A 12,550-nucleotide genomic window follows, 5' to 3' on the forward strand; every position below is an offset into this window, starting at 1 on the left:
AAAAGATTTCATGTCTATTCAACATTATGGACTGTATGTTCTACTTGTTTTTCTCTTAATTTACATTATACAACCTTAACTCTTTCCTTCTACTACAGAAAATAAATAGTAGGATTAATATAAGTTTAAAGGATTCATTAAAATTGCTGGAAATCAGGTTGAACTAGACCCTATAAAGAAAATTAAGAGAAGAAGGCAAAAGGAGGGTTTCATAACCTCTTTAAGAAGGAATAGAATAGGACATATACTGGGACAGTGCTCAGAAGCAGTAATAGGCTAAAGGCAAAAGACATTGTAGGTGACTTAGAAGACATTTAAAACACTTTACCTCAATTGTTAGCAGTAAGGAGAAGCACACAGGCACTGCTGGGAGAAATGAAAACAACTACATCCCACTTTATTTCAGGGAAAACTTAAAAGAGCATGAAATGTTTTAATTACAGGGGACCTGATTTCATCACCCGCTCAGAATTGGTACAAATAACCTGTCGAGATGGTAAAATTTTCATTTTAAACTGTCACATTATGGATATTTGCTTAGGCTGAAGCATGAAAAACCTGGCTTTGATGTATTAAAAAAAGACAGTTAAACAGTAGAGCAAGTTTGACAACCACAGACTCATTCAAAGTTTGATGGAATAAAGTGCAAAACTGCAGAGATAGAAGATTGGGTGGAAGGGAGGGAGATAAAGTATGGCATGGATTTATCAGCTGCAAATGAAACAAGATTATGATGCACTGAAATACAGTAAAGAAAATGTTGCCATGTCAGAAAATCATCAGCTAAAATACAGAAAATGGAACTTATTCTAATCAAAAGGTGGAAAAGTGGCATGGGAAGATGTCAACAGGCACTGCTGACAGCTGAACTATCCCTATCAAACTCAATAACCTATTTAAGCACCAGTGATATTCAGTATTCTCAGCAATTAGGACGATTTTGATAAAATGTGAAGACACTCTCAACACAGACCAGGTAAACAATATACTAAATACATTTTAAAGGGAGAATTGTTAACAGAATAGAACATTGTTAACACAATATAATTGTTAACAAGGTCATGCAACAGAGGTGAGAAGAAGTGCTGTGGTGCCCTGGACATGGGCATCCATTTTTTTGTGGCAAATTAAATAACCCAGTATGAGATGGGTAGCAGGATCAAAAAGATTGAGTAAGGAAATATGCAACTGTGACAGGCTTCACTCTCTCTGTTTCTCTCTAAATAATTTCACAGAAACGGAGAAACATAGAATGGTTTGGAAGGGATCTCTAAGATCATCTTGTTCCAGTACCCTGCCATGGGCAGAGACACCTTCTACTATCCCAGGTTCCTCAGAGCCCCATCCAGCCTGGCCTTGAACACTTCCAGGGCTGGGACATCCAGAGTTTCTCTGGGCAGTCTGGTCCAGTGCCTCACCACTCTCATAGTGAAGGATTTCTTCCTAACTTCTAAGCTAAACCTCTCCTCTTTTAGTTTAATGAATAGATTTAAATTACTTATTTATCCATTAATTTTAAAAGCATAATCTGGACATAGATTATGCTCACAACTCAACCACTACTGCACAGTCAGGGTCCTCGTTTGCTCTCTGCCCAGAGTTTGGGTTTCTGTGCTGTGGAGATCCCCATGTCCCATTGAGCATCCTGACCCCAGCTGCTCCCAGGCAAGCTTCCCACATCCTGCCTCCTGTCCTTTCTAGAGCCACAGGGAAATGCCCCTACCCCAAACACCTTCTCCTAGGCTCAGGCTGGGCATGGGGTAGCACAGGGCACTCCCCAGCCCTGCTCTGCATCCCTGTGCAGCCACCATGCTGCCTCACAGAACTGTCAAGGGCTCAGCTACCTCTACTGCTTGAAACGTGCAGGAGATGGTATCAAAATAAATACTCTTTCCCCTTTGTTAGCATTCAGTGCACAGGATGAACTGTGATCTCTCAGTGAGCAAATCCATTTACCAGACACTATTAACTAGTCACCATTTATTTATTCTGGAATTAATTCCTTGGGGATGGGGTTGTAATGGATTTACTACAGTTCTTAACAACTTATAAACAGAAATGACCTTTTTATGTAATTTTCCTGTGTAAAATGACATTTTATCCATTTTGTATGTGGGGAACAAAGAGACAAAAACCTCTGGCATCCAATGCAAGATACTGAAAATGTCCAGGAAATAGTGATTTGGTAGTCTCTTCTTTTTAATTTTCTATGAAAAGCAGGAACACTTTTAAAATTTTAGTTTTGCAAAATGTAATCACACACACAGACAGAAAGAATTACATCTATTTTAATTTTTAGATGCCCTGAAGCATCTTGCCTCAGCCTCCTGCTGCAGATACAGAAGGATGCAGCTCTCTGTGATATTCTGTGTCACATCTGCCTGTCTCACAGGGACACCTAAAGTACCATAGGGCATCAAGATGATACTACCTGATTCAAGCAATTAAATTTTGTCCTTTCTTGTACAGACTTGGCACAAGAAATGCATATAAAAATATTCAATTTTCCCAGCAAAAATAAAAAAAAATTGTATCCCTGCTCAGAACAGACTGGGTAAACCTAGGTATGCAAAGCCCAGAATACTGCACAAGTTCAGCCTTTCTCTGTTAATCTGCTACCACACCACATAAAACACTCCTAAAAGTAAAGGACATCCACGCTGGCCTGGGGCCAAGGACTGAAAAAGCACTGAGGTGGAACTAATTTCTTAGCATTAGAACTATCTTTTCTTCCTTTAGTCAAGGGTATGGCACAGTGGTGATGATCATGTGGCAGCTGAGAAAAGAGAACTTCTACATTTCAAGCTTCAGAGCAGCTACTCAAGTAAGGTGCAAAACAACTGCCTTCCTCTTACCTTCTTTGTACCACTCCAATCACAGCTCTACCATCTCCTCTGGCTGCAGAGGGTGCTAATCTCAGTGACATCCCTGCTGGACACAATCTTCTCTTTGCATGACCATTTCTGTGACCCAATTAGTCAAAACTTATTTCAATAAGAGAGTTACAAATTGCTTACCTCCCTGTTTAAAACAGAGGCAACTCAGATATGTGTATTTCATATCTGTTCTGCACCCAGATGTGTATTTTTACAGGTCACTACTACAGCTATAGCTCTGACAAGAAGATTACTCAAGTATCAGTATCTTCCCAGGTAATAATCAGTACAGAAAGTCACAGACTTAAGGCTGTACCAGTCTGATGTAAAATTCACAGAAATCAGCAGGAGATTTTTGTTACTGAGTAAGTGGCCTCTGGATGAGAACTTAAAACAGCTTTGAAAGTGTCCAGTGTCTGCTTCTCTGTTCACTAAATGGTATGTTAGATCATGGACTATTGAGAGGGAGAACTAAAGTATCTTTACAAGCTCCCCAGATGTTTTTTTTTTGGTCCAGCTTTTTATTGGAGTAATAACTAACCTTTTACTGCACACTTATATGCCAAAATTTGTCTTCATTTCTTACTCATCTCCAAGAGAGGCAAAAATTTCAGAGAAAAGCAATGGGAAATGGGAAGCTTTCACATGGGATTATTATCAGCAGCCAGCATATATATTTGAGCTTCTTTAGGAAGAAATATTAGAGGTATGCTGGAGCTAAGCAAAATTTCTGACATAACTTCCTTTCAGCGATGCATTTAGACTCAGGTTAGCATCCATAAATAACAAAATATAAAAATAGTAAATTAAAATAATTGAGGAGGATAAGACTCAGTTTTTCAAACATGAGAACATACTATCATTCTCATGCCCTGGGGTACCTCAGATATCCCTGTGGGACTGGAAGATGTGGCACATAGAACTCCAGAGACCTGCATCCTTTTGGGACTGTAGTGGGAGATGAAGAGAAGTGCTCCAGGGCATCTATAAATTGCATTAGACGCAAATATTTTCTTATGTGATTATATTTTGCCAAACTGAAGTTGTGAAAGTTCAGTATATCAAGGTATATCAAGGTTAAGAGAAGAACAAACATTAAAATACCCAAAGCACATTTGCTGTTTTAAAAACAGCAAGTGGTTGAATATATAATTTTAACAATTTTTAAATGAAAAAAAATCTGGTTTGGATTTTAAAGAAAACAAAACCCAATTCATTTTAACTTGACATTTACTTCAAATTTTTAAAAATCCCTTAAAATATTAATCAAGAATAGACCTCCAATTTTTTCCCTTTTGCCAGAAGTTTCAAAAGCAAACACACTCAAGAGTAGAAAACACACCATCCTACTCAATATGATGACTGCATGCTATCTTACAGTACTTGAGCAATTTACCATGGCATTAATACCTAATCTGTAAAGGATAAATTTACATATTAGGACAAGAATTTGCAATAATAGGTAGTTTTACAATGTATAATAGAAAGTAAAACTGAAATGTTAATCTTAAAAATTAAGTGGTGATTATCTCCCCAGTGTGTGAAACACACTTGGAAGGAAGCCACAGGTAAAATTGATTTACATTTATTGCTTAATGACAGATTTGTAAATATTATTAAATACTCAAGCACTAAGGAAAGAGGAAAATCTGAAATGTTCACTTGCTCCTCTGCATTTGAAGCAGAGTCCAACTTACACAGGATGAGTTTTATAGACAGACAGGTCAGCTACAGTAAGTGAAAAAACTCACCTTTTTAAGTCTGATAAAGTAGCAGGAAGTCATAATTTAAACAATAGTAGAAACAAATGCTCTAAGTTTAGTTACATGTGTTAACTATGTTTCAGTGGATAAGGAGAAAATTATAACCAACTGCTATCAGCCTCCATGGTGTTTTGATGTCTTTCTTTCCTTCACATCTTTTGAAGAATATCTTTCCAGGAAAGCTTGTCTACTGCTTTTCCAACTGACCTAATTAAGCAGAGAACAGCTACACAGAAATCTTCTCAAGAGTCAGGTGAGCACTGTTTCACTCTCTGTGAGCAGCAGCCCTCACTGATGATAAACTTTCATCCCAGCATTGGATGCTCTGCAGTTAAGTATATTCATTTTTGAGTCTAAATTATGTGTCTATCTCCATAGTGCTCTTGTTTCCATAACCACACTTCCACTTTCAGACAACTCCTCTCCTGTAAGATGTTCTCCTTCCCAAATGCAAAACTGCAACATTGCAGTATTACAAATGGCCAATCAGCCATATGTTGCTAAAACTTTGGGAATTGAAACCTCACAGCACAACTTTAATGGACTGAAACTCATTTTCAAACATGAAGACACACAGCTGTTTTCCCATGCATTACTTAATGAGTTCTGTACAGAAAAGGGATGAATAAATACCGTTGTGTCTGTCTTGGGAAACCAATAAAAAGTTGATTTATAATCTCCAGTAAATATATAATCTCAGCTGATCCACAATAAATACAAACAAAGTACCTCACTTAATGTCTCTATTAGCAATATATCAACACGTACAACATCCCCCAGCAGGGCTGGTAAAACAGCCTCTTTCCATGGCTCTTACTGAACTATGAATATGCAACAACCCAGAGGGTCCTGGCAGCATTTCTTTACTTTTATCAGACCCATAAAGATTGTGACTGGTGCCTGCACAGCATCTTCCCTTGGCTGGATCAGCCAACCCTTGGGTGAGGTGGTATTTATGTCCCTGATCAGCAACTCACAGCTTGTATTGAAGTGCTTGTGTCTTGATAAAAGACTTGGAAATTGCTTCAGCAGTAACAAACTTAGTGCCTTATGTGTTACTGTGAAAAGAGGATGGAAATGTCATACTGCTAGAAAAAGAAAGGAACTGAGAATATTTGAAAAAGTATTGCAACCTTCAAAATCACCGCCTCAAGTAATTCTTAATTGGCATATCTGGTAGTAGTTTGCAGGAAGTGCAGACAGACATCAAACACCTGTTGAAATTAGTGACTAGCTGAACAAGCACTGAAGCATTTTTGGCCTCTTCCTCTTCCTCTTCCTCTTCCTCTTCCTCTTCCTCTTCCTCTTCCTCTTCCTCTTCCTCTTCCTCTTCCTCTTCCTCTTCCTCTTCCTCTTCCTCCCTTTCTTCCTCCTTCCCTTTCTTTCTAAGGGTCTTTCTCTGAGTCATTCTTAGTGACATCATCCCCTTAAAGGATTTGAACAGCCACTTATAAGCACAAATGTGTCTCCTGTATCCTTAGCAGAAGTTTTAAAGCACTCTTCAGGGAAGGCTTTAGCTTTTCATTCAGAGTTTTGCATTTTACTACATGAATATAAAGCAGTTTTGCTTCTGTGTTTTTAAGAAAAACTGTACAAGCTCAGCAGTCCAGTGAATTGGCAGGGACCAGGTTAACTTGGAGTCACCTTTTGCAAGCCTGGCTCAACAGAAGGATGGTTTCCAGGTACTGTGAAACCTCAAACTCTTACTCTAAACTTAGACAAATCCTGACCAAAAACCCCCACAACTGGGAACCAGACCTGATGAAAAAAATTCCTGTGTTATTTTCCCCAAGTTTTACACTAATCTTTGCTCTTAAGAACTCACTAAGAATTAGCAATTCATATACTAAAACAGACTCCACAAAGCAGCATTATCCACAGACACAAACAGCTCCACCATCATCCAGGTCATTAATGAAGATACTGAACAGGAGTGGAACTCTGGGCCACACCACTAATTACTGACTTCCAATCTAGACTTTCCTTCAGTTCACTATATTTTCAGAATATAACTAGGCAGAGTGAAGATGTTATAGGATTTTTTTATTCTATGTAGCCAGATGTTTGAAATTATTTCAAAGAGGACATTTTAGGATTTCAAGTGATGCTGGAAAATGCTAAAGTGGTGGAAGCATTTGTCCTACTCTAATGGAAAGTACAAACACCTTTTTGTATTCTGTAGACAGCATAAGGCATAAGCTGCTTTAATTTCCAACACTCTGCATGAAGCTGCAAGAGTTCACCTGTCACAAGAGCTATTTGTTCTATACTCTCACATTTCCACTTGTATTTTAAAGAATAATATCTTTATCATGGCTCAAAAAGAAGATAAACATACAGAACAAAAGAGTTCATAGAAAAAATACTCAGAAACTGCTCGATTCATATCTTGTGTTATCACACTAATGTGTCAGATTCATTTCAAGAGCATCTCCAACATACCATTTTGCCATTGGTATCCACCTGCAGGCTTCAGGTCCTTAGAGTGATTTGGAACTGCTTTCTCTACTCATCTATAATTTACTGACAGTTTTTAAGGAATCCTTGAATCTGAGTCAAGAGTCATAGGAAGAAGGATCAGTTTAAAAAAGAAAAAGAAGAAAAACAAAGCAAAATCATACTGAAAATGAAGCTTTGACAAGTAAAATCAAAGCTTATTTTCAACTGCACAGGCTGTACAACCTGTTCCATCACTGCCTATTTTTGTGAAAGTGAAGGAGTGCTTTTAAAAGATCTTGGTAGAGCAAAATGAAACATTCCTAGATAAACTTTCCTAAATACACAATTATCTATTGCATCAAATTCATAATTTAAAAACAGTCTGGTAAAGAAAATTAGAGTGTAACACAGCATCTACAGAAGTTTTTAGTTTAATCACAACTATTCCTCAGCAAGGTTTCCTTGTGTAAAAAACTAACTTGAAAGGAACTCATCACAGAGATGTTCCCTTACTAGACATATAGTACAGCGTATATGGAGTTCATTGGTCCTTTTGATCTAGCTCAATTTGCTGCAGAAATTGATACTGGTATTTATATCAGTAGCAGAATTTCTTTGCTAAAATTATGAGTTGTGGGGAGGACAGTTTGGCCAGTGTCATCATATATCACAAACCTATTTCCAGCTAAATACCTTTTTAAAAACAGGTATTCTCTAGCCAAATATGCATTAAAGCTGCTAAAAATCATCAAAAAATGTAATTAGACTAATTAACATGTCTTCTATGACAAAGACAACATCCAGTTAATAAAGTTTGTAACTCTAACCATGTACACAAGATTTTTGCAATAAATTCCAAGTGCTTTTAAAGAAAGATCAAGAAGAGTCTAGAAAATACAGAATGTAAATTCAAAATAAATTCTAAACCTTCTCTGTTATGCTTTGTTTCTGATGCACTCATGCTTTGAGTGTTCCCCCAGCATGGAGTTACCCATAAGAGCTGTTTAACCCAAATTTTTCTCCTCAAAAAGCCACTTCCCAAATCTGATCACTGTTGCTCACTCCTGCACCTTGTGCTTCTTGATTACATTCTTTTTAAAACAGAATGACCAAACCTACTCTACTTGCAACATTCAAGAGATGGACACATCAGGAACTTTTTTTTTTTCCTCTTGAAACACTAACACAGCAATAGGATTCATTCAGAAAGTGTTCCCCTGATGCGGCTTAAGAGGAAAGCAAAGCGAAATTTTTAGAGTAACATACTATCCACTAGGAAACAATGCAAACAATGCAAACATGTAGTTAGGCAAGCTCCTGCATGCATGACCTAGAAACTATCGAAGCTTTTAAAGTTGGGTTGCTGAAATAAACAGGCAAAAAATAAATTCTATTTGTCCTTTGGTGTAGCAATGGAAAGAAGCTGTTCACTTAGAGAAGCAGCCAGAGCTGGCCAGCCACCAGAGCAACTCCAGGGAAAACAGCAGCAGCCTGGCAAAGCCTGACAAACACCACACAGGAAAAGGGGCTCAAAGGCGAGGTCTGAGGAAAGAGTGGCAAAGGCAACTGTTTCAGCTTTACCTGTCCTGAATAAATATACACACTGTGAAACTTTTTCTTCTCTCTGATATTGATACACAGATGAAAGAGATACCCAAACTCAATGTATATTGAAAATGAGAACACTGTGACTACTGCAAATGTGTTCAGAAACTAAATCCTATATAATTTAGGGAAAGCTTAAAGCCCACCTTCATTAAATAACATGGAGCCGTAGAATAGACAGTCTGACAGTTTACAATGTTTAGAAGATATTACCATGCTAAGGAAAATTGTGGAGCAGGACATTATCTACAAGAGGAACTAGATGAGTTAGCTACAGAGATACCTAAAGTTACATGGAATATGTCAGAATCAGGTCAGACAATATTTCCCCAAGACAGTAAGTGTAAATTTGAACTTTCAAAACTGAAGCTGACAGTGTGCTGGCCTTTGCTTTGCAGGAGCAATCTGTCAGGAGAAATAGGCTGGGTGATTCAATTGCAGAATCACAGAAACAGAGAGAACAGAAATACCTGAAGGGCAGTGTTTGAAGAAGTGACAGGTCTGAGGTAGTTTGTCCTTATCTTATTATCTGTTTTTTTTCCTTCAGTCAGATACATGGAAAACTGCACATGCTGTACAACAAAAAATGGCCTGAATTAAATAATTGTGTAGCCAGTAGCAATAATTCAGTGCCCACATTACAGCTGATAACATCATTGCACACCCGTGGGCCTGCACCAAGCTGTCATCTACAGATGCCATGGCTTCCTGAAGAATTAGGGACTCTGGCTTACAGAACACAAGATGCCAGCACGTGAAAATAAGCACACAGCTCTCAGCAGCTGGGGTGCTGTGGAGGAGCAGGTCACCAGCACACGGAGCCACTGTGCTCTGTACTCTGACCACCAGCCCACTTTACCATGGTGGAATTTCTCAAACCTCAGGAATTTCCCAGACCTGTAAGAATCAGAATATTGAATAAAAAGCATAGCTGTGATTTGTTGGATGGGAGGCAATTAGAACTGTGGAAAGCAAGTAAGATTATCAAGTCACTGCAGTTGAGGACTCTTGTCACAACTGCAGCTTTTCTCCTTCAAACAATCACTCTTGGTAAGAACCATGTACTGAAGAAACACATTCTAAAATTAGTGACTTTGGAGACAAATATGATAAAGTTTTATATATATCCAGAATAATAAAAAATAGCCTGTGTTTAGGTGTTTCAGTCTTTATAAGATTTTAAATTTTTTGTTCCATTTGCTCTTTTATACTATAATTGGACATAGTAATATTTGTCTAGTTGATATCAATATGGCACAGAAAAGAATTAAAAGCATTTGTGCAATACTCCAGACAAAACATTTCCAGGAAACCCAGGAAATATTAGATGTATTTCTGTTTTTTTAAAGTATTATTTCATCTGGGTTAGCTATAGAATCTTGTTCTCCTAGGTTGGAGTTTAAACCAGGAACTATTTAAGATAATGACTTACAGGGTGAGAAAGAGATTAAAGGGCTTGTGTTACTAGAGGAGGTGAAGTTTAACCTGAAACACAAAGATTATAAGTGATAGGAGGAGGAGAGAAGAAGCACACTGTAGAAGGTGGTAAAGAAAAAAATGAAACAGAAAGTACTAAGGAATAAATAAGAGTTGATCAAAAGAATAATGAGAATAAGTGGACAGAACTGACATGAAAAGGTATTAGAAGGAAATGAGAAGATTGTCAATCCTCAGCACTTCCAGTAGAAAGCTTGGGAAGATGGAAGTAATAGCCAGTAACCCAGCCAGAAACAGCCAGTAACCCAGCCAGAGCTGACCACTGCCCCTCTGCTCTGCACCTGGGGCTGCCCACATGCCTCCTGCTGCACCCTGACCAATCTTGACAAAAGAAAGAATCCTTAAAAATCAATTTAGGGCTCCCTAACATACTTGATACAAAAAGCAGTAAGAACTTTTGAATTGCCTCAAGTAATACTCATTGCTTTAGAGCTATTTTTATCACAATTTCACATTTAAAGGAACACTTTTGCATTTGATAACAGAGGAAATCATCACTTAGGTTGTTAATAAATGCTTGTCAACACTGTGCCCCACAGCCAACATAAATGCTTTCCTTTTCTGCTAAGAGACTTCTACAGAACCACTGAAGGCAACAACCTTATATAATCCACATAAATGCATCAAACTCCAATTTAAAATTTTAATTTTCTGCTCAAGTTACTTCAGCCAGGAGTCTGTTCCAAACATCACTCTGATGAATTTCAGCATGCAATTATTCACACAATATTTATAAAAAGTCATTCTTGTAGCCATATTGTCTTTGAGATTAAACCACTCTATTCCTTCTTTCTTGTGTTACCAAGGTGCAGTCAACTCCTCTCCCTTTCCTCTGTTTGCCTGACCACACAAGCAATGTTGCTGTTACCTCCTCTTGCAGGAACCTCAGACATGCTGACAGTCATTCTTATGTCCATCCCTTTTTCAAAGAGTCTCTTCTAGCAGGCCAATCATCTCTGGTTTTGTCCCTCCTTTCTTCAAAACCATCAATGCTCAATAACCTCTTAGATATTTGCTCAATTTACAAGCAATAGACACGTAACAGATCTCAGCAGAAAACTTATGAAATGGGGACAGAAGACAAGTATTTGTAACTAGTATTATTTACAACAAATTCTCATAAGAAACAAACAACTACAGAGCAGCAAAATAAAAACTACCTCCCACTGAAGGAGTTTCAATGGGGACTCCATAAACCTAGGGAAAAAAAAATCCTGGCTTGACTGAAAACAAGAGAAACTAAAAGAAAAAAACCTACCCACATACCCAACTAGAATACTCAAGCTGCCTCAAATAAAGTGGTTGGAAATATTGTGATTCACATCAGGTAAAACTTTGTTTTTTTATATGCTGATGTTATCCATCTTGAGCAAAATAATTTTATAGATAAAGCATATTTCTTTTTACATATTGTCTGTCTTTAATGGTGCAATATTAATTAACTTCATACTAAAGCAGGTTGTAGAAACAGAAACACTACCTCTGTAATTTGGTAGTGGCAACAACAGTGATGAAAGGAAGGCAAGAAGAGAAATAAAACCAGCAAAAATGAGCTGAAATCAAGGAATAAGCATTTGCATGACACCTTATCTTAAAATTGTATGCATGTTTCAAAAGCCCATATTAAAAAACCTGCTACATAAAGGCTGCCATCCTCTAAGAAATCAAATTGGCCTCTTGAAATTTCATACACTTGTTTGTAATAGACTTGCTTCCAAGGTAAGAGAACAGGCACCTGTTGAAACCACACAATAAAAGCCATTTAAATTTTTTTCCAAAAATCTGTTGCTTTGGATGGGCAGGGGAGAAATCTATCCTTCAATAAAGGGTAAATTGAATTAAATAATTTTCCATCAGGAGAGCTGAACAGAATAAAGGGACAGAATAAGAAAGCTGGTCAGGCAAAAATAAAAGTGTCAGTGCATGTATCGACAAAGGAGTTGCCTTTGTGTGGACAGAAAAGGACAAGCTCCCCTCACTTTCCAACTCCTGACTACTTTTTCTGGCTGTCAGAAGGGAGTCAGTGTTCAAGTTTCACTGTGAGAGGATTGCTGCAGACCTTTCCTCCACACTGCCTTCAAGAATCATCTCTGAATGGAAAGCACCTGGTCAGATCAGATGACCACAGTAGCTCCTTCCAACCTTACCCGTTGTGTGATTCTGTATTTCCAATTGCCAGCCTGAACAAAGCTCAAGTTCATTTATTCAGAGTAATGATGACATCCAGTGGCCACCAAGTTAATCTCAGCCTATGACAGCAAGACAACCTCTTATCTGAATAGATAATTTTCCCATAAAGGTGTATGTTAACTCTGCTCTTACATCACTTCATCTAAAAGCTGGGCAAGTAAGGTTTGCATTAAAAGGAAC

General features: G+C 37.9%; 1 protein-coding gene across 2 annotated transcripts in view; it reads right to left on the reverse strand.

Moving 5' to 3' along the window:
• The window catches only part of SLC2A9 (solute carrier family 2 member 9), a 79,651-nt gene that overhangs the window by 52,820 nt on the left and 14,281 nt on the right, over nt 1-12,550 (reverse strand). The window lies entirely within an intron of this gene.

This window comes from Lonchura striata, chromosome 4, assembly GCF_046129695.1.
Source record: "Lonchura striata isolate bLonStr1 chromosome 4, bLonStr1.mat, whole genome shotgun sequence".
NCBI lineage: Eukaryota > Metazoa > Chordata > Aves > Passeriformes > Estrildidae > Lonchura > Lonchura striata.